We start from the raw sequence: 19,127 nt of genomic DNA on the forward strand, positions 1-19,127 counted from the left end.
CTTATTTCCTCTTTGATTTCTTAATTGATCTCTTGGTTATTTAGTAATGTATTGTTTATCCTCCATGTGTTTGTGTTTTTTATATTTTTTCCCCTGTAATTGATCTCTAATCTCATAGCGTTGTGGTCAGAAAAGATGCTTGATATGATTTCAATTGTCTTAAATTTACTGAGGCTTAAATTTACTGATTTGTGACCCAAGATGTGATCTATACTGGAGAATGTTCCATGTGCACTTGAGAAGAAAGTGTAATCTGCTGTTTTTGGATGGAATGTCCTATTAATATTAATTAAACCTATCTGGTCTATTGTGTCATTTAAAGCTTGTGTTTCCTTATTCATTTTCTGTTTGGATGATCTGTCCATAGGTGTAAGTGAGGTGTTAAAATCTCCCACTATTATTCTGTTACTGTCGATTTCCTCTTTTAGAACTGTTAGCAGTTGCCTTATGTATTGAGGTGCTCCTATGTTGGGTGCATATATATTTATAATTGTTATATCTTCTTCTTGTATTGATCCCTTGATCATTATGTAGTGTCCTTCCTTGTCTCTTGTAACATTCTTTATTTTAAAGTCTATTTTATCTGATATGAATATTGCTACTGCAGCTTTCTTTTGATTTCCATTTTCATGGAATATCTTTTTCCATCCCCTCACTTTCAGTCTGAAGTTGGTCTCTTGTAGACAGCATATAATGGGTCTTGTTTTTGTATCCATTCAGTGAGCCTGTGTCTTTTGGTTGAAGTATTTAATCCATTCACGTTTAAGGTAATTATAGATATGTAAGTTCCTATTACCATTTTCTTAATTGTTTTTGGCTTGTTTTTGTAGGTCCTTTTCTTCTCTTGTGTTTCCCACTTAGAGAAGTCCCTTTAGCATTTGTTGTAGAGCTCGTTTGGTGGTGCTGCATCCTCTTAGCTTTTGCTTGTCTGTAAAGCTTTTGATTTCTCCATCTAATCTGAAAGAGATCCTTGCCGGGAAGAGTAATCTTGGTTTTAGGTTCTTCCTTTTCATATCACTTTAAACATATTGTGCTACTACCTTCTGGCTTGTGGAGTTTCTGCTGAGAAATCAGCTGTTATCCTTATGGGAGTTCCCTTGTATGTTATTTGTCGTTTTTCCCTTGCTGCTTTCAATAATTTTTCTTTGTCTTTAATTTTTACCAGTTTGATTGCTATGTGTCTCGGTGTGTTTCTCCTTGGGTTTATCCTGTTTGGGACTCTCTGTACTTCTTGGACTTAGGTGGCTATTTCCTTTCCCATGTTAGGGAAGTTTTTGACTCTAATCTCTTCAAATATTTTCTCCAGTCCTTTCTGTCTCTCTTCTCCTTCTGGGACCCCTATAATGCGATTGTTGTTGCGTTTAATGTTGTCCCAGAGGTGTCTTAGGCTGTCTTCATTTCTTTTCACTCTTTTTTCTGTATTCTCTTCTGCAGCAGTGAATTCCAGCATTCTGTCTTCCAGGTCACTTATCCGTTCTTCTTCCTCAGTTATTCTGCTATTGATTCCTTCTAGTGTATTTTTCATTTCGGGTATTGTATTGTTCATCTCTGTTTGTTTTTTCTTTAATTCTTCTAGTTCTTTGTTAAACATTTCTTGCATCTTCTCGATCTTTGCCTCCATTCTATTTCTGAGGTCCTGGATCATCTTCACTATCAGTGTTCTGAATTCTTTTCCTGGAAGGTTGCCTATCTCCACTTCATTTAGTTATTTTCCTGGGGTTTTATCTTGTTCCTTCATCTGGTACATAGCCATCTGCCTTTTCATCTTGTCTATCTTTCTGTGAATGTGGTTTTTGTGCCACAGGCTGCAGGATTCTAGTTCTTCTTGCTTCTGCTATCTGCCCTCTGGTGGATGAGGCTATCTAAGAGGCTTGAGCATGTTTCCTGATGGGAGCAACTGGTGGTGGGTAGAGCTGGCTGTTGCTGTGGTGGACAGAGCTCAGTAAAACTTTAATCCACTTGTCTGCTGTTGGGTGGTTCTGGGTTCCCCCCGGGTTGGTTGTTTGGCCTGAGGCGACCCAACACTGGAGCCTACCTGGGCTCTTTGGTGGTGCTAATAGCGGACTCTGGGAGGGCTCACGCCAAGGATTACTTCCCAGAACTTCTGCTTCCAGTGTCCTTGTCCTCATGGTGAGACACAGCCACCCCCCACCTCTGCAGGAGACCCTCCAACACTAGCAGGTAGGTCTGGTTCTATCTTCTATGGGGTCACTGCTCCTTTCCCTGGGTCCTGATGCACACACTACTTTGTGTGTGCCCTCCAAGAGTGGAGTCTCTGTTTCCTCCAGGCCTGTCAAAGTCCTGCAATCAAATCCTGCTAGCCTTCAAAGTCTGATTCTCTAAGAATTCTTCCTCTGGTTGCCAGACCCCCAGGTTGGGAAGCCTGATGTGGCACTCAGAACCTTCACTCCAGTAGGTGGACTTCTGTGGTGTAAGTGTTCTCCAGTTTGTGAGTCACCCACCCAGCAGTTACGGGATTTGATTTTATTGTGATTGCGCCCCTCCTACCATCTCATTGTGGCTTCTCTTTTGTCTTTGGATGTGGGGTATCTTTTTTGGTGAGTTCCAGTGTCTTCCTGTTGATGATTGTTCAGCAGTTAGTTGTGATTCTGGTGCTCTCGCAAGTGGGAGTGAGAGCACGTCCTTCTACTCCACCATCTTGAGCCAATCTCCTGCACATGTTATATTAAGATTCGTTTTGGGGACTTCCCTGGTTGTGCAGTGGTTAAGAATCCACCTGCCAATGCAGGGGGCACGGGTTCGAGCCATGGTCCGGGAAGATCCCACATGCAGCAGAGAAGCTAAGCCCATGTGCCTCAAGTACTGAGCCTGTGCTCTAGAGCCCATAAGCCATAACTACTGAGCCCTTGTGCCACAACTACTGAGGCCCGCACACCTAGAGCCCATGCTCTGCAACAAGAGAAGCCACTGCAAGGAGAATTCTTCACACTGCAATGAAGAGTAGCCCTCACTCACCACAACTAGAGAAAGCCTGCATGCAGCAACAAAGACCCAACACAACCAAAAATAAATAAATAAAATTAATTTATTTTTAAAAAAAGGTTCGTTTTTTTGTTTTGTAGGAAGGTTTTTCTCTTCCTGGGGAAATGAAACAAAGGAAAGTCACAGGACCCATCTCCTCCAGCCCCATCTTCTCTCATTGCTATTAGGCTAAAGCTGGAGGGAAAAATCCCTCAAAGTAGACTCCTTGTGGTGACTTTATGCGATGAAAATTTACTATCATGTGGCATTTTGAGAAGCAGCATCTGGCATATTTGCTCATGTTCATGGCTCTGATGGTCATGTGTTATTCTGTTTGTTTTATATAAACTAGTGTTTTATCTCCACTGAGTTTTTCTGTTATTAAATAAGAGTGAAGCAAAGCAAAACAATATATAAAACCTTTTACTTTGCATTATGCAACTCTCAGTGAGTCCAAATCCATGTCTGATGTTAAATATCAACGGTGCCCCTGTGTTAGTACACCTGAGTGCTGCCTTTTCTGTGGTCCATGCCATAGGCACTTTTTAATCCTATCCCTGATTCTGTAGGTTAAGAAGGCTGCCAAGTGTGGTCCTGGTTGATAAACAGAGCTAATAAGCAAAACTAGACATTATCTGTTATGTGCAAACAGACTCAAGCTGCGTTTCTTTGTTGGGTTCTCTTATTATCTTTAGAGAGCCTGGCCTGTTCTCTAATATGGCTCTCCTCTTAATTGAAATTGAGATCGCCAATCAATCCGGGTTGGAAGAATGTAATAACAGTTTCTGTAGACTACTTTATGCTCCATAGCCAGGCCTCAAGAAGGAAGGACACAGGCAGGATGGAAAATTGGGCTGACAGGTCATGGAAGCAACCTAAATGCCCATCGACTGACTAATGGATAAAGAAGATGTGGTGCATATATACAGTGGAACATTACTCAGCCATAAAAAGGAACGAAATTGGATCATTTGTAGAGATGTGATTGAATCTAGAGACTGTTATACTGAGTGAAGTAAGTCAGAAAGAGAAAAACAAATATCATATGTTAACACATATATGTGGAATCTAGAAAAATGATACAAATGATACTTGCCAGTTTGCAAGGCAGAAATAGAGACACAGATGTAGAGAACAAATATATGGACACCAAGGAGGGAAAGTGGTGGTGGGGGGATGAACTAGGAGATTGTGTTTGACATATATACACTAATATGTATAAAATAGATAACGAATAAGAACCTACTGTATAAAAAATAAATTTTAAAAAGTTTAAAATAAAAAGAAAATCAGGCTGAAGTCTGAGTGTGATGGGCACTGGCTGCCAGATTGATTGAGGAATAGGTACTTGTTATTCTGAATATGTCTCTCGTATCACGATATACAAACCATCAAAGGAAGCTGGTATCGAGCCAGAAGATTTGTGAAGCCAGGGAATAAATATGGAATATGTTCCTGAGTTGTCCGTTATTCCAGGTGTTTGGGGAAAGTTTGAGATTTATAGTTTTAGGCAACTGGAAACCACAATAGGGTACGAAGCACGGGAACATGCAATGAAATGTCCATTTAGGAAGATTTGCTTGATGATGGCATATATACTTGGCTAGCAGAAGGCAAGAAAAGGGGACATGAGAGGGCTTGCATTGGATCAGAGATTCCTAAAGTGTGCTCCACAATGCACTTGTACTCTGAGGTGTAGTTTGTAAAGGAAAGGACTCTCCAAGTCTGCTTGGGCAAGGCTGCACCATCCATTGACATTATGGAGAACTCAGTGTCCATCAGTGTATACCAGGCTCTGAGAAGGGCTGAAGGGAGGAAGCTTGTTTCAGTTGGGTGAACCCACCATTTCCTAAACATTTTGTCCACATCATCTTGTGCAGAATAACACCTCCAGAGTTATAGTCTAACACTGGAGTCACATTCTAAATTATAAGGCAATGATCAGAAATTTAACATCCTAAACAACCAGCTACTTTTTTTCCTCTAGGATTCTATTACTTTGGTTGAGCATAAAATAAAGTGATTAATTTGCATTTAGGGAACCCGTTTTTTGAACAATATATACTCTATTTTAAAAAACCCGAAGTGCTCAACTTACATAGAGACATAAGGGAACCAAGGATGACCAGGGGAAGAGAAATTCCTCTTTCAGGACCAGAGCTCATCCTCTATTATAAGTTCCTGGTCGTAGCAAGTGGCCACAAACGTAGATCACTAATCCCTTCTCATTCTTCCTGCTTCCTCTCCAACTATCTGCATTTGTGTTTGTGTGTCTTTTCTGTCTCGTGTCCTGTATATTTGCATGTCCTGGTTTATTTCTGTCTCTTTATCTTCATCTCTTGACCCCTTTCTCTCTCTCTGCTTCTTTATCTTTCCCCCAAACCAGCACATTGACAAGCACAGAGTTGAGTTCCCATGAATTGAATGTGCATGTGCTGTGTCTCCCTGCACTTACTTTTTGCTAAACTGCTATTCCTTGGAAACCATGGAATACTCTAGGTGCCTTTGATTTGCCCCTCTCCTCGGCTCTGCTTTTCTGGACCCTCACTCCCCACGTGTGATTCTCCCATTTCATGACAGAGGCATCAGAGGGACGAGAGTCCCCCCTTGTTCCAACCCCTTTGCAAATAATCTCCACATGTCTCAATGCTGACCTGGAAGGCATTTTCTCACCATCTGTGGATCATATAATTAATGACACTTTTGAAGGAATGTCCACATTTCTTATCTCGCTTGTTACACACATCATTTTTAAAACCTTGGAATGATGAGCTGGCATTTCATGTAAGGGTGGTCCCACAAATCAAATGCAGGGTGACTGGTTTCATTTCTTTGTTGAAACATCTGGTCCTGTTTAGCACATTACAAGAAAGAGGTAGGAAGCATGTAAAGGCTCTCACTGTCCTCAGCACTGATGTCTTTCTCTTTCTGCAATTGTATTATGAAACTTACTGCCTCCAGAAGAGAAAAGAAGTTAAGTCTATGACCATTACATTTGTCAAGACTCATTTTCACATCTGTGGGCCTGAAAGCTGTGTGGCCAGCTTTTCCAGACTCCAGTCTGGGACCCCTGCCTGGAGCGAGGAAGGTTGGGGTACAGGTCATGGGTGTCTGTGGGGACGTGGTTTACTTGCAGCAGTGTCACATTAAATGTCATGATGTTAATAACGGAGATGTAAACCACCACTACCTCCCAAATTTCCTAGCTACAAAGCAATACTTTCCCCCTCAAGGATCCTACAGCTCTCTCATGGGAACATCTGTAGCTGCTGGTACATAGACGTCAGGTAGGCGGTATTTTGTTAGAAAGGCACAATGCCCATTGGAAGGAGAGCATCTGTCTCCAGAGCAAGCAGTGGGTACCAAGCAGGTGATGAGGTTATAGATGGACAGTGTGCTTAATATCCACCCAGTCTCTTTTATAGAGACTCTCTCTTAAATGCCAGCCTCCAGTCTTGGCCCTATTCCCTCCCAGAGTTTGTTTATAGTTTTTGGCAAAACGGAAAATTCAGGATGAGTGGAGCATAGTTAGTAAAACCTAGAGGGGTTACCCTTGAACAGATACATGGAAATCTCCTTTCTGCTCCTTCTTGCCATCCTCTTGCTGCTTGGTCATCGGCAAATTCTTTCTTTGGTTTTCTCTACTTAGTGGTGCTGCAGCAGCTGCTGTGTAGGGTCATAGTCATGGAAGAAGCATACATAGCAATAATAGCAAGCATTGTCTATGTCACTGACTCCATGACAGGCCCCGCTCTAGGTATTTGACATATTAACTTTGTCCTCGCAGCAAGCTCATTACCGTGACACTGTACCCTACAAACTTGGACCTTGTGTAATGGGGAATTAGCTCCAGGATCCCTGGAGCTTTCAGCCAGCTAGCTAACTCTGGTCATCCCATGACTCTCACAAAAATGCATGCTCATATTTTATTGGATTGAATATTTAGATTCCATTTAAAAGGGTACGACAGGGGTTTACTATCCTGTTAGTATCCTTAGCTTACAAATGAGGAGACTGAAGTAGAGTGTTTAAGTAGTTTTCCAAGACCACCGAGCTAGAAGGCAGGAGGCCTATTGAGTCGTGTGGCTTCTGAGCCCAGTCCGGTACAGTCTGAGGTTTATAAAAGGTGTCTAGGGGATAAAGTTGTTGCCTAAGAGTCAGGAGGCCATGGCCATGACCTTGGTTCAGTTCCAGGTACCCTGTGTTTCAGCCTTGTGTTCTGCTTTTCCCCAGGTGCCTGGGGGTGGAGGGAGCCAGGTGTGCATAAAACTGGGAGCTGGCTCGTTGAGGGACCTCCACTTTGAATTCAAGTTTCAAGTTTTATCTCAAAATGAGTTTTATGAACTGGAGGGGGTATATTAAACCTAACTTCATGTATCAACCATGAATGTTGTCTTATATTGCATTTTTCTGAATTAGAGTCTTTCTTTCCTAAAGTGCCACAAAAGGCATGTGCTTTTCTTGGTAAAGTGATTCCAGTAGCTGGAATATGAGATCAGTAAGAAATATACCAAAATAGCATTGTATCCTCTATCTGGATTTGACTTTGGGGAATCCAGGACTGGGAAAAATTCTAAATGCCTTCAGTCAGAAATATAGAGCTTGAATGTTTACAGTTGTAAGCTTTTAGGCCTAGGAGCAGGGCCATCTCTGGTCTAATCATAGCCCTTGCTAAAATCTAACTTGAAATTTAACTTGGAAAAGAAAACATACAAATTAGACTCTATTGGCACTATTACAAAGCAATGTGGCAATATTTATTAAAACCTTAAAATGTTCATAAGCTTTTATCTAATTATCCTGTAAGTAGAGAAGGAGGAGGCATTTATATTCTATCTATCTATCTATCTATCTTCTATCTATTTTCTATGGTCTATCTATCTCGTTTCTATCTATCTATTTTCTATCTACCTATCAATTGTGTATCCATCTGTGTATCTATTTTCTATCTATCTATCTATCTATCTATCTATTTTCTACCTATCTATGTATTTTCTCTCTATTTTCTATCTTCTATCTATTTATATCTATTTTCTATCTATCTATTTTCTATCTACCTATCAATTGTGTATCCATCTGTGTATCTATTTTCTATCTATCTATCTATCTATCTATTTTCTACCTATCTATGTATTTTCTCTCTATTTTCTATATATTTTCTATCTATCTATATTTTCTATCTATCTTCTATCTATTTATATCTATTTTCTATCTATCTATCTATTTTCTATCTATTTTCTATCTATCTATCTGTTTTCTTTCTTTCTATCTATCTATCTATCTATCTATCTATCTATCTATCTATCTTGCTAAGCAATAATATTCTGGTTGAAAAGTAGTCAAACAGAAATGTATAGAATAAAATGTCAAAATGCTCCTTACTCCAATTCTACTACCCAAAATTCAACCACTCTTTTTTTCCCCCAGATTTATTGAGGTATATATAAAGTTGTATATACAATGTGATATATATATATATATATATGTGATACATTATATATATATAATGAATTAATTACCACAATCAAGCTATTTATCATATCCATCACCTCACACAGTTATATTTGTGTGTGTGTGTTAAGAACATTTAGGATCTATCCTAGCAAATTTCAAGTATACAGTACAGTATTATCTTCTATTCTGAACTGTACACTTCTTGGAAATGAGCCTTGTGTAAATGGCTATGTGGATTAAATTTTAATTCCTATGCACTCAAGAGACATTTACTGAATGAGTGAAAAATACTAATACCATTATTACTCATCTGTAGAAATGTTAGTGATTCTAATGTGAACAATGAATATTGATATATTGACACACCAAAGTAAAGTTTGTCTAAGACTCTAATTTGGTGTACAGTTTTATACTTTCATTGCTCTTTTGGTCATGTACCAGATTTAGTTTATTCTTTGAGATTCACTCTTTTTTCAAAACGTTTTTAGAGATAAAAGGAGTTTAGAAAAGACTCAGTTCAACATTTGAGAAAAGCCCTAAATCAAAATACAATAGGTCTAAAAGACAGCCTATTCAGTTTGAGTATGGTGACATTTATTCTTGTTTAGAAAGGTTTATGTCGGTTGCTAATATGTTTTTGGCTTATCTAAACTAAGCCATGATAGATCTGAACAATGATATATTCAGAAAGCAAATGCAATATAATGAACAAAATTATTTTTTTACCCTTATATTTCAAAGAGTAAAATGGGATGTCCACTAGGAGAACTACAGTAGCATGTTGAGTTTTGTTCATTCTGTCTCCCTGGTTTTAGGTTTTATCTGAACCTGAAAGCTTTAAATCATCTATAGTGGAAAAATCTCACCTGTTGTATCCCTAGTGTGATAAGCTGAGGAATGTGTAATGAATTTGCAGCCATTCAGAAGCCACAGAGACAACACATAAAAGCTAAGGTTAATTGGATAGAAAAAACAAGAATCAATAAATACATATAATGAACACATACACACACACAGAAATACATGAAAATAAAGGAAACTAAACATAAATAATTAAGGTATTTAAGAAATTAGGAAATGTGAAAGGGATTTTGTGTTTATGTACTAAAGATTTGAGAAGGAATATTTCTCCCTAATGACTATAAAAGGTCAAGAACACAGTGATGTCATATCAGTTAAACTACAGAGTTCTTCCAGAGGTAGTGGGACTACGTTTTATATTCACCTTTAGTTTTCTTCTTACAAGACTACACTTGTTCCCTCCACTCATGGAAAGAACAACTTGTCTTATTACCCTCCATTGGAAATGAGTTATGAACCTTTTATCTGGAGTTTACAAGACAGCTTTAACCTCTTTATAGTTGAATTTCAGTGATGAATGCAGTATCTTATTTCATCTTAGTTAATTTTTTTTTTCAAGAATTCCTTTTCCTGTTCTGATTTGTAGGTACATACAAGATAATAACGGGAAAGATCAAATTACCCTGTTTGGGATCCTGTTAAACACTTTTCTTTTGTCCTGAGCATCTTCAGCATTAATTTCCTGTTTTTTCTTCTGTATATGTCAATCCAACTAGAAAAAGCAGGCATTTGTGACATTCATAAAAATTTGGTGTCTTTACGAGATTGTAAGCAAAGCTTATATTTTATGCCATACCCATCCCTCCTGATTAATTTTACTAACTTTTTCTTAGGTTAGTAAAATAGGTAGTCAGGAATCCTGTGAATTAGGACTATAGGAACTGAGGTCACTTAGGCATCAGTTGCAAGTTGAAATGAAGATGCCTAAAGATGCAAAAGGTCCTAACATGGGTACCAGAAACAGCACCATTAGGAGAGGGAGATGCACTGTGCAAGAAAGATGGATGCCCCTGTGTGTCAGCTGGCAGGCCAACATCACACTTTTTGAAAGCCCTCAAAAGACAGGTCCTCATTGTTTTAACTCCTCAAATACAAGAGCCCCTAACCATGAAATATGTCATCCTCTGGCACTGATTCGTGATTAATTCTGAATGATGACCTCTGGATGATTGGATAGAGTTTGTGACTTGCCCAAAGTCACAACCAATGTAGACAATCATAGACCAGCCCCTTCCTTTGGACATTTCATTAATTCATTGACACATTCATCATTTATCGAGTGCCAACTGTGGACCAGGTATGGTGTTATGTGCCAGGGATATGAAGTTGAGTGAGACAAGATCCCAAACCTCCAGAGGCTTAGAGTGAGTAACAAATATGCAAATCAATGATTACCGTTTTGTCAGTGCTATAATAGAAACATGATCAGAATACTAGGAGAACGTAAAGGCATCAAAATCAGGAATCAAGGAAATTACCCTGGAGAAACCTAAATTTAGACTGAATTTTGGAGAAAAACTGGAATGTCTATTTAAAGAGGCAGTGAGACAGCCCTGAAACCTGTAAGAAGTCAAGGAGACAGTAAAGTGTTTCAGGTATTTGTGGAATGGCAAACACTTTCACTGGACTTGAGCCATGGGAGCTGAGGGTAGGGGGTAGGTGTGGAAGCTGCAGGCAATGCCAGAGGCCAGATCGCAAAAGGTTGGGATGCTGAGCTAGGGGACGCTGCCCTAACTGGGAACAAAGTGCGTAGGTTAAGGGAAGAGTCCACTCTGTCCATTCCTGAACCTCATGCAGACCCCAGAGCCGCACAACTCTTCCCTTGCCTCATTCAGGGCATTTCCTCGGGTCTGACCTTCAAAGTAAAGGCAGGCCTCCTCTCCCTAAATGGAATTCACATGCCAACTGCTGAGAGATATCTCTTCCTTTCATTTCGCTTGTATCTCCCCTCTGGAAGTGAGCTCTGGGGGCCTGCCTGGCTCGTGTGATCAATTTCCCTTTATTGATACTCGTTTGATTGTATATGAAAAGGGGCAGAGATGTCATCAGCATAGGCATAGGAGGTAATGACCCAGTCCCCATCAAACCCTGCCCTCTGAAACCTCCTCCACAAATACTCAGGTAGGCACACTGTTGGAAAAAGCAGCTTTGAGATTCTGAAGACTCAGGTTTTAAATCTGACCCCTGCCCATGACAATCTCTGAGATTGGACTCAATTCAATCCCTACTGTGTAAAAGGATCTGACTTACCTCATTAAGTCCATGGATTTTGTTTTCTCAGATGAGACATCCAATTGTCTATCTAGATGACCTTTGCACAAGATGCTGAGTTACTTTTAGATAGCAAGGAGATAATCTCGTGCTGAGATTAGACTTCAGTTGACTGTGGATTGGAAGGGACGGGGGTTCCACCAAATAAGAGGACTTTGTAAATTCAGGGTTCTCTGAAAGGTTCAAAATGCCTGGTTTTGTTTTAACTCTTAAATATCAAACTCCTTAAAACTGTCTTCAAGGTATGTCATGAAAAATGTTCTTTCCAGAGGTGAAAGGAACCATTCATTGCTTAATAAACTGTATCATCTTCCTTCTTAGAAATATTCTGTGGCATATAAATGGAGACATTTATACTATCACAGAGAAAAATTTACAGTCATGACATACATCACTTCAAGATGCTTAATCCCTGGGAATAATAATCAGAGAGAGTTTTATTCACTTATGGAGGAATATTTTTAAAAGAAACTTTTGCTAACAGGTGGAATTTCTATTTTATTAACTACTTCTTATCAGTCATGATTTTGCTACTTGGGCAACTCGGAGTCACCCGAAATGAACTGGAGAAAGGATGCTAGTTTTACTTATGAATTAAGACTTTGAATAAATAACTAGTTTTTTTTTAAGTGGGAGGCTTATAAGAGTTTCTGAAATGCCAGATAAAAATAGCCTTTCATAGAAAGGTGAGGTAAATATAATGTGACATAGTGAAAAGAATAGACTTTGAAGCAGAGAGGATAGAATATGAACCAAGGCTCTGGTGTTCTTTATTTCTAAGACTTTGGGAAAATCTTTGAGCTTTGTCCTCTGTCCTGCACTACCAGTATGTTTTGAGGAATAGATTGAGCTAAGATATAAAATATTTAGCCAATGCAGGTGCCAAATGACCCCTAGATGTCCTATTCATGTCATAGGTTAAGAATCTGAAGAGAGAATTCCCTTGAGCTTTCCCTCATTTACAACCTGAATAGACACCTAGCAGTCACTTGAATTGTTTTATTGTACCAGATAAAGGTTTCCCAAACTTTTTAATACAATAGCCCATTTCCTTGAATAAATGATCCTAGGAGCTTCCTTATGAATTAAAAATAATCATTTTGACATTATTATCTGGGGCAAAATAAAGTGAAATAACCAGACAATTTTTTACTGTTTCCCATTTAACCAATGATGTACCCTGTTCAGTTACCTCAAAGTTAAAAATTTTAAAAACTTACAGAAAATAGGAAAATATAGGAATAATTTGACCACAAGAGATTTCCGATGGTAGCGTGTTTTGTGTGGCTAAATTCTATAATTTTCACAAGTTGTTTCTAAATGATGAGCTAAGGGACACATTTTAGTTTGTGAGCTTTTTTCAACTTGTGAAATATTCCTGGCATGTGTAGCTTTTTATTCCTTACCAATGAAGATCCAAATTGGAAATAGCAGTATATCAACCTGTATTTTTTCTTCTTACAGTTGACTATGAACTACTAATATCATCTTGATGTATTATGTAACATGATAGCAAATTATATCTCAACACCAGTACTGATTCCATATACTTCCTGCCATCATGGATACAATAATCAGTTACATGGCTAAAAATGAAAGCAACTTAAAAATTTATAAAGGTCAAAGCCACCCAGCTGGCTAGAGGTGTTCAGCTTAGGGCTACAGCTACTGCAGTCTGGCAGTTTCTACTGTTTCCAGCAGGAAACGACTGGCAGTTTCCTCCCTCCTCTGTTAACTGCTCTGCTCCTCTCAGTAACTCTAAGTGGCTTTGCATGGTTTCCTTTCAAGAAGAAAACAAAACATGTTTAATGCCTTATTTTATTTATTGACTTTTTAAAATTAGATATTATGATGGATCCCAGTAGTGGTATTTTTTTTCCTTTTTTTTTATTGGAGTATAGTTGATTTACAATGTTGTGTTAGTTTCTGCTGTACAGCAAAGTGAATCAGTTATACAGATACATATATCCACTCTTTTTTAGATTCTTTTCCCATATAGGTCATTACAGAGTATTGAGTAGAGTTCCCTGTGCTATACAGTAGGTCCTTATTAGTTATCTATTTTTTATAGCTTTTTGTTGGAGTATAATTGCTTCACAATACTGTGTTAGTTTCTGTCGTACAACAAAGCAAATCAGCCATATGCATACACATGTCCCCATATCCCCTCCCTCTTGAGCCTCCCTCCCACCCTCCCTATCCCACCCCTCTAGGTCATTGCAAAGCACCAAGCCGATCTTCCTGTGCTATGGTTCTGCTTCCCACCAGCCAACTCTTTTACATTTGGTAGTGTGTATATGTCGATGCTACTCTCACTTCACCCCAGCTTCGCCCTCCCACCCCATGTCATCAAATCCATTATCTATGTCTACCTGTTTATTCCTGCCCTGCAACTAGATTCATCGGTACCTTTTTTTTTTGATTCCATATATATATGCATTAGCATTAGGATACAGTATTTGTTTTTCTCTTTCTGACTTCACTCAGTATGACAGGCTCTAGGTCCATCCACCTCACTACAAATAACTCAATTTCATTTCTTTTTATGGTTGAGTAATATTCCATTGTATATATGCACCGCATCTTCTTTATCCATTCATCTGTCGATGGACACTTAGGTTGGTTCCATGTCCAGGCTATTGTAAATAGTGCTGCAGTGAACATTGTGGTGCTGTCTCTTTTTGACTTATGGTTTTCTCAGGGTATATGCCCAGTAGTGGGATTGCTGGGTCATAGGGTAGCTCTATTTTTATTTTTTTAAGGAACCGCCATACCATTTTCCATAGTGGTTGTATTAATTTACATTCCCACCAACAGTATAGGAGAGTTCCCTTTTCAACACACCCTTTCCAGCATTTATTGCTTCTAGGTTTTTTAATAATGGCCGTTCTGACTGGCGTGAGGTGATACCTCATTGTAGTTTTGATTTGCATTTCTCTAATAATTAGTGATGTTGAGCATTTTTCCATGTGCCTCTTGGCCATCTATATGTCTTCCTTGGTGAAATGTCTATTTAGGTCTTCCACCCATTTTTTAACTGGATTATTTGTTTTTTTGATATTGAGCTCCATGAGCTGTTTGTATATTTTGGAGGTTAATCCTTTGTTGTTTCAATTGCAATATTTTCTCGCATTCTGAGGGTTGTCTTTTTGTCTTGTTTATGGTTTCCTTTTCTGTGCAAAAGCCTTTAAGTTTAATTAAGTCCCATTTGTTTATTTTTGTTTTTATTTCTGTTACTCTAGGAGGTGGATTGAAAAAGATCTTGCTGTGGTTTTTGTCAGAGTGTTCTTCCTATGTTTTCCTCTAAAAGTTTTATAGTGTCTGGTCTTACATTTAAGTCTTTAATCCATTTTGAGTTTATTTTTGTGTATGATGTTAGGTAGGTTCTAATTTCACTCTTTTACATGTAGCTGTCCAGTTTTCCCAGCACCAATTATTGAAGAGGCTGTCTTTTCTCCATTGTATGTTCTTGCCTCCTTTATCATGAATTAGGTGCCCATATGTGCATGGGTTTATCTCTGGGCATTCTATCCGGTACCATTGATCTATATTTCTATTTTCGTGCCAGTACCATACTGTCTTGATTACTGTAGCTTTGTGGTGTAGTTGGGGAGGCTGATTCCTCCAACTCTGTTTTTCTTTCTCAAGATTGCTTTGGCTATTCGGGATCTTTTGTATTTCCATACGAATTGTAAGAGTTTTTGTTCTAATTCTGTGAAGAATGCCATTGGTAGTTTGACAGGGATTGCGTTGAATCTGTAGATTTTTTTGGGTCGTATACTCATTTTCACAATATTGTTCCTTCTAATCCAAGAACACGGTATATTTCTCCATCTGTTTATGTCATCTTTGATTTCTTTCATCTGTGTTTTATAGTTTTCTGAGTACAAGTCTTTCTCCTCCTTAGACAGGTTTATTCCTAGGCATTTTTTTCTTTTTGTTGAAATGGTAGATGGGAGTGTTTCCTTAATTTCTTTTTCTGATTTTTCATTGTTGGTGTATAGGAATGCCAGAGATTTCTGTGCATTAATTTTGTATCCAGCAACCTTACCAAATTCATTGATTAGTTCTAGTAGTTTACTCATGGCATCTTTAGGATTCTTTATGTATAGTATCATGTCATCACCAAACAGTGCCAGTCTTATTTCTTCTTTTCCAATTTGTATTCCTTTTATTTCTTTTTCTTCTCTGATTGTTGTGGCTAGGACTTCCAAAATTAGTTGAATAAGTGTGGTGAGAGTGGACATCCTTGTCTTATTCCTGGTCTTAGAGGAAATGCTTTCAGTTTTTCACCATTGAATACGGTGCTTGTTCTGGGTTTGTCATATTTGGCCTTTATTGTGTTGAGGTAGGTTCCCTCTATGCCTACTTTCTGGAGAGTTTTTATCATAAATGGGTGTTGAATTTTGTCAAAAGCTTTTTCTGCATCTCTTGAGATTATCATATGGTTTTTATTCCTTAATTTGTTAATGTGGTGTATCACCTTGATTGATTTGCATATATTGAAGAATCCTTGAATCCCTGGGATAAATCCCACTTGATCATGGTATATGATCCTTTTAATGTGCTGTTGGATTCTATTTGCTAGTATTTTGTTCAGGACTTTTGTATCTATCTTCATCAGTGATATTGGTCTATAATTTTCTTTTTTTGTGATATCTTTTTTCTTGTTTTTGTGTCAGGGTGATGGTGGCTTCGTAGAATGAATTTGGGAGTGTTTCTCCCTCTGCAATTTTTTTGGAAGGGATTGAGAAGGATCAGTGTTAGCTCTTTTCTAAATGTTTGATAGAATTAACTGAAACCATGTGACCCTGGACTTTTGTTTGTTGGAAGATTTTTAATTATGGTTTCAATTTCATTACTTGTGACAGGTCTGTTTATATTTTCTAATTCTTATTGGTTCAATCTTGGAAAATTGTACCTTTCCAAGAATTTGTCCATTTCTTCATGGTTGTCCATTTTATTGGCATATAGCTGTTTGTAGTAGTCTCTTATAATCCTTTGTATTTCTGCAGTGTCAGTTGTGATTTCTCCTTTTTCATTTCTAATTTTATTGATTTGCATCCTCTCCCTGTTTTTCTCGATGAGTCTGGCTAATGGTTTATCAATTTTGTTTATCTTCTCAAAGAACCAGCTTTTAGTTTTATTGATCTTTGCTATTGTTTATTTTGTTTCTATTTCATTTATTTCTGCTCTGATCTTTATGATTTCTTTCCTTCTACTGCCTTTGGCTTTTCTTTGTTCTTCTTTGTCTAGTTGTTTTAAGTGTAGGGTTAGATTGTTTATTTGGGATTTTTCTTGTTTCTTGAAGTGAGATTGAATTGCTATAAACTTCCCTCTTCAAATTGCTTTTGCTGCATCCCATAGGTTTGGTGTCATTGTGTTTTTGTTGTCATTTGTTTCTATGTATTTTTTTATTTCTTCCTTGATTTATTTAGTGATCTCTTGGTTATTTAGTAGCACCTTGTTTAGCCTCCATGTATTTGTGATTTTTACAGTTTTTTTTCCTGTAACTGATTGCCAATCTCTTAGCGTTGTGGTCAGAAAAGATGCTTGATATGATTTCAATTTTCTTAAATTTTCCGAGGCTTGACTTGTGACCCAAGAGGTGATCTATCCTGGAGAATGTTCCATGTGCACTTGAGAAGAAAGTGTATTCTGCCACTTTTGGGTGGGATGTTCTATACATATCAATTAGATCTATCTTGTCTATTGTGTCATTTAAAGCTTGAGTTTCCTTATTTATTTTCTGTTTGGATGATCTGTCCGTTGGGGTAATTGGGGTGTTAAAGTCCCCTAATGTTATTGTGTTACTGTCGATTTCTCCTTTCATGGTTGTTAGCATTTGCCTTATGTATTGAGGTGCTCCTATGTTGCATGCATAAACATTTATAATTGTTATATCTTCTGGATTGATCCTTTGCATTATGTAGTGTCTCTCCTTATCTCTTGTAACAGTCTTTATTTTAAAGTCTATTTTATCTAATACGCGTATTGCTACTCCAGCTTTCTTTTGATTTCCATTTGCATGGTATATGTTTTTCCATATCTTCACTTTCAGTCTGTATGTGTCCCTAGGTCTGAAGTGGGTCTGTTGTAGACAGCATATATATGGGTCTTGTTTTTGTATCCATTCAGCCAGTCTGTGTCTTTTGGTTGGGGGATTTAATCCAGTTACATTCAAGGTTATTATCGATATGTATGTTCCTATTATCATTTTCTTAATTGTTTAGCGTTTGTTTTTGTGGGTCTTTTTCTTCTCTTGTGTTTCCTGCTTAGAGAAGTTTCTTTAGCATTTGTTGTAAAGCTGATTTGGTGGTGCTGAATTCTCTTAGCTTTTGCTTGTCTGAAAAGCTTTTGACTTCTCCATAGAATCTGAATGAGATCCTTGCTGTGTAGAGTAATCTTGGTTGTAGGTTTTTCTCTTTCATCACTTTAAGTATATCTTGCCACTCTCTTCTGGCCTGCAGAGTTTCCGCTGAAAAATCAGCTGATAATCTTATGGGGATTCCTTGTATGTTATTTTTTGCTTTTCCTTTTCTGCTTTTAATATTTTTTCTTTGAATTTAATTTTTGTTAGTTTGATTAATATGTGCCTTGGTGTGTTTTTCCTAGGGTTTATCCTGTATGGGACTCTCTGTGCTTCCTGGACTTGGGTGACTATTTCCTTTCCCATGTTAGGGAAGTTTTCAACTATAATCTCTTCAAATATTTCCTCCGACACTTTCTTTTTTTCAGACCCTTTCTTTTTCTCAGACCCCTATAATTCGAATGTTGGTGCGTTTAGTGTTGTCCCAGAGGTCTCTGAGATTGTCCTCAATTCTTTTCATTCTTTTTTGTTTATTCTGCTCCTCGGCAGTTATTTCCACCATTTTGTCTTCCAGCTTACTTATTCATTCTTCTGCCTCAGTTATTTTATTGATTCCTTTTAGTGTATTTTTGATTTCAATTATTGTTTTGTTCATTTCTGTTTGTTCTTTAATTCTTCTAGATCTTTGTTACACATTTCTTATATTTTCTCAGTCCATGCCTCCATTCTATTTCCAAGATTCTGGATCATCTTTACTATCATTATTCTGAATTCTTTTTCAGGTAGATTGCTTATTTCCTCTTCATTTATTTGGTCTTGTAGATTTTTACCTTGCTCCTTCATCTGTGACATTTTTTTTGGCCATCTCATTTTTTTTTTTTTTTGAGTGAGATTGTGTTCCTATCTTACTGGTTGTTTGACCTGAGGCTTCCAACACTGGAGTCTGTAGATTATTGGGTAGAGCTGGGTCTTGGTGCTGAGATGAGTACCTCTGTGAGACCTCACTCCTATGAATATTCCCTGGGGTCTGAGGTTCTCTGTTAGTCCAGTGGTTTGGACTCAGAGCTCCCACTGCAGGAGCTTCTGCCCAACCCTGGGCTTGTGAGCCAAGATCCCACAAGCCATGTGGGTGGCAAAAAAAAAAAAAAAAAAGAACAATAACAAAGTAAAGAATAAAATTAGACTGGGAAACTAACAGATATGTTAGAAAGAATGTAAAAATAAAAATATAGATGAATCAATAACCGGA

At 38.0% G+C, this 19,127-nt stretch overlaps 1 protein-coding gene across 9 annotated transcripts in view; it reads left to right on the top strand.

The window, feature by feature from the left end:
* Positions 1-19,127, top strand: part of RBMS3 (RNA binding motif single stranded interacting protein 3) — a 1,083,479-nt gene that overhangs the window by 408,078 nt on the left and 656,274 nt on the right. The gene's annotated exons all lie outside the window — the stretch shown is intronic.

This window comes from Stenella coeruleoalba (genome assembly GCF_951394435.1).
Source record: "Stenella coeruleoalba genome assembly, chromosome: 10".
NCBI classification, from domain to species: Eukaryota; Metazoa; Chordata; class Mammalia; order Artiodactyla; family Delphinidae; genus Stenella; species Stenella coeruleoalba.